We start from the raw sequence: 4,698 nt of genomic DNA on the forward strand, positions 1-4,698 counted from the left end.
CCTAGAGCAACATTGAAAGATATGCATATTATATTACTATACTTTATAAAGTATAAAATCAGAGAAGTAAATATATATTATATAAGAATACGTATGTGAATATCAAAACTTCAATGAAAAGCTGGTACTTTATTTTAGTGATCTTTAGAATGGAAGAATGGAATATATTGTGGAGAGCAAATAGGGTGCTCTAAATTTCTGATCTACTTTTTAAGTTGGGGTGTGGATATAGTTACTATGTAAACATGTGCATTTTATACATTTTTGCATGTATGATAAAGTTAATTTTGATAAATACTTGTGGTAAGGAAGAGGAAGAAGTGTAGTTGACTTTCAGATTTTGTGAACCTGGGGTTTCAGTTTTTTCCCTCTTGGGGTTCTTCCTTTCTTTCTTTCTTTCTTTCTTTCTTTCTTTCTTTCTTTCTTTCTTTCTTTCTTTCTTCTTTCTTTCTTTCTTTCTTTCTTTCATGTTTATTTATTTATTTTGAGAGAGAGAGACAGAGAGGGAATCATAATCCCAAGCAGGCTCTGAGCTGTCAGTGCAGAGCCCAGTGTGGGGTCTGATCTCATAAACCATGAGATCATGACCTGAGCAGAGATCAAGAGTCAGATGCTTAACTGATGAGCCACCCAGGTCACAAGCTGCCAGTTTCTTGAAGTCTAAGCTTAGCAGCTGACACAGTGCCATATAATATTTGTCAAGCAGACTCAGATTAAGGCAAAAAAAAAAAAACAACAACAAAAAAAAACCCAAAAAAAACAGATACTCCATCTCTTCATAGAAGAGTGTCAAAATAAGTTGGAGACAGTATTTAAAATTGCCACAGTCTGCTCATTGCCACAAACTGTTATTCTATCCATGTGCTAAATACACTCACATCTTCCCAACATCCCCCATTCCCAAAAGTCTTCTTTCATTACAGGCTCAGCCTCAGGCTTGAGATTCAGGATCATGTTATAGATATCAGGTCTAGTTGTAAATAAGGTTTCTCAAGCACAGGTCCTTTCAAACTGAAGACCTGTGAACTAAAGAGACAGGTTATTTTCCCCACCACCCATAAAACAAACATACAATCGTGGAATGAACATAAGATAGCCTCAGTAGATATTTCCATTCAAAAAAGATGAAAATGAATGCAACACTGTCTGGACCCTAGCAATTGTTCAACTCTCCTGGCACATGTTGCCAGTTCCCAGTCCTGCTCCCTGTGAATGATTCTCTGTGGCTTAGTTCCACTCTCTGGGTTTTTGATCCTGTCCTTTGAATCATTCTACTTTTTCCATAGTAAAACAGTTTACAACTGAATCTTTTTCTTAGCTTCTTGACCATTAGAAGGCATATGTTGGTGCTCTAAAAGCCTCTCCCTTTTGTACTGTCCATTTTAGTTCAAGGTGGTAGTACTTCTAGGAGCACCTGGGTGGCTCAGTCGGTTGAGTGTTGGACTTCAGCTCAAGTCATGATCTCATGATATTGAGTTCAAGCCCTACATTGCACAAAGCCTGGTTCAGATCCTCTGTCTCCCTCTCTCTGCTCCTCCCCGGCCTGCGTGGTCTCAAAAATAAATAAGACATTTAAAAAAAAAGAAAATAGTACTTCTTCCAAAATGTTTAGCTTTAAACTTGTGTAGATTTTCTATAAAACTAATTGGGGTTCAATCCACTACACAAAAGCTACAAACAAAAATCTATTTGAGATAAACCCTTCTCTGCAATGGATTACTGAGGGACCATGTCCTTAATTTTCTTAGAAGATGATTGCTTAATGGAGAAGGTCTATGAAGCATGCCTTTAACATCTTTAGAAAGTCTTTTGTCTGTTTGAAAGGCTCTATAAGGCATTACCTTAAATCTTCATAATGTCTTAAAGGGTCTTACAGATCTGCCATGGATTTGACCTTTTTGTGGAAGCCATGTTTTAATTTAAAAATATTTTGTCATCTAAAGAGACTGAGAATAAGACATTTTTATTTTTGAACAGACCCTGAATCATTTGTAAAAGTTCCCTTCTTAGCTCATCTTTCTCCTGTTTAATTTTATAATAAACAGCTAGAGGAAGCCAGGCAGGACCTTTAACACTTTGCGTGGAAAAATCTCCTTAGCTAGATAATTGAATTCAGAAGACGTGTTCATGTTTTCACATTTCTTCAGGTGACAGTGTTATCAAATTTCTGTCACTATATAACAAGAATCCATTTTTCTACCAGCTTTTAATGATATTTTCCTTATTTTAAACCTTCATCAACAGTATTATGAAATCTTTTACATTTTCCTCAACCATTGAGGTTGATAATAACACTCCTTGAATTTTCTTAGGTTTCCACAAACAGACCCCTCACTGCCCTTCCCACTTCTGATAACCATCCAACTTTGAAGTCAATGCCACAGGTTTTTGTTATGCCATGACAACATATCACTTCCAGCACCAACATCTGCTTCAATTATGTATGCTGCATAACAAACCCACCCCAAAACTTAACGGCTTAAACAACAGCAGTCATTTATTTTGTTCACAAGTCTAAATTTTGTCAAAACTCAGAACAATTTGTACCCATGCCTTTTTGGATGGCGGAGCTCAACTTGAGTTGGACAAACCACTTCTAAGATTTCTTCCCAAATGACTGAAAAATTGGTGCTATCTACCTGTCAGTTCCTTCCCATATAGGCCTCTTCACAGTTTTTATGTGGGCTCCCTTGCAGAATGTTGACCATATTCCAAGAAATGTATTGGAATATGTTTCCAATGGCCCCTCCATAACCGACAGTAGAGCAGGGTTTTTTTAATTAATTAATTTTATTTTTTTTTATTTTGAGAGACAGAGAGTGCATGAGCAGTGGAAAGAGGCATAAAGAAAGAGAGAGAATCCCAAGCAGGCTCCACGCTCAGCATGGAGACTGACACGGGACTAAATTCCATGACCCTGGGATCATGACCTGAGCTGAAATCAACAGTTGGATGCTCAACCAACTGAGCCACCCAGACGACCCATGCAGGAGGGTGTATCTCAGATGGATGTTTAGTTGTAGATCCTGTCTAGTGGGGTGAACCAAAATGAGACTTTCAGAAAATCTATATAAGTTTAAAGATAATGACTCTAAGAAATAAACAGTGCTTATATTCTTAAGAAGCTGCCATGGTCTTAAGGTCCAGTTCTGAAAATGGGAAAAGCTTTCTTTATTAGTTAAGCATTCACAGAGTGAAAAATTCTAGGGATGGGACATATACCTCAACTCTCAATGAAAAAGAGTCAAAGAAATTTAGGGCTGTAATTACTTTCCTGTCTCCTTTTCTTCATTGGCAAATATTCACAAACTATTTTTTTCAATGTTTTATTTATTTTTTTTGTTTTTGTTTTTTAAATTTACATCTAAATTACATAGCATATAGTGCAACAATGATTTCAGGAGTATATTCCTTAGTTCCCCTTACCCATTTAGCCCGTCCCCCCTCCCACAACCCCTCCAGTAACCCTCAGTGTGTTCTCCGTATTTATGAGTCTCTTCTGTTTTGTCCCCATCCCTGTTTTTATATTATTTTTTGTTTCCCTACCCTTATGTTCATCTATTTTGTCTCTTAAAGTCCTCATATGAGTGAAGTCATATGATTTTTGTCTTTCTCTGACTAATTTCACTTAGCATAACACCCTCCAGTTCCATCCACATACTTGCCAATGGCAAGATTTCATTCTTTTTGATTGCCGAGTAATACTCCATTATACACGCGCACACACACACACACACACACACACACACACCCCACATCTTCTTTATCCATTCCTCCATTGGGCTCTTTCCATACTTTGGCTACTGTTGATAGTGCTGCTATAAACATGGGGGTGCGTGTGTCCCTTCGAAATGGCACAAACTAATTTTGATCCTTGCATTTTCTCCTTCCTCACCTTTCAATCTAATTCAGTAATCTGACTTCCACCAAACATCAACTAAACTGCCAAGTACTCTTTGGACCTCAGCAATGTCACAAGAACATTTTTCAGTTCTTTTTTTTAATGAAATTTATTGTAAATTGGTTTCCATCCAATACCCAGTGCTCATCCCAACAGGTGCCCTTCTCAATGCACATCACCCACTTTCCCCTCCCTCCCACCCACCATCAACCCTCAGTTTATTCTCAGTCTTTAAGAGTCCGTATGGTTTGCCTCACTCCCTCTCTAACTTTTTTTCCCATCCCCTCCCCATGGTCTTCCGTCAAGTTTCTCAGGATCCACATAAGAGTGAAAACATATGGTATCTCTTTATCTGTATGACTCGTTTCACTTAGCAGAACACTCTTCAGTTCCGTGCACATTGCTACAAAAGGCCATATTTCATCCTTTCTCATTGCCAAGTAGTATTCCATTGTATATATAAACCACAACTTCTTTATCCATTCATCACTTGATGGACATTCAGGCTCTTTCCATAATTTGGCTATTGTTGAAAATGCTGCTATAAACATTGGGGTACAAGTGCCCCTATGAATCAGCACTCCTGTATCCCTTGGGTAAATTCCTAGCAATGCTATTGCTGGGTCATAGGGTAGATCTATTTTTAATTTTTTTAGGATCCTCCACACTGTTTTCCAGAGTGGCTGCACCAGTTTGCATTCCCACCAACAGTGCAAGAGGGTTCCTCTTTCTCCACATCCTCGCCAGCATCTATAGTCTCCTGATTTGTTCATTTTAACTACTCTGACTGGTGTGAG

Source organism: Prionailurus bengalensis, chromosome B1, assembly GCF_016509475.1.
Source record: "Prionailurus bengalensis isolate Pbe53 chromosome B1, Fcat_Pben_1.1_paternal_pri, whole genome shotgun sequence".
In the NCBI taxonomy this organism is placed as follows: domain Eukaryota; kingdom Metazoa; phylum Chordata; class Mammalia; order Carnivora; family Felidae; genus Prionailurus; species Prionailurus bengalensis.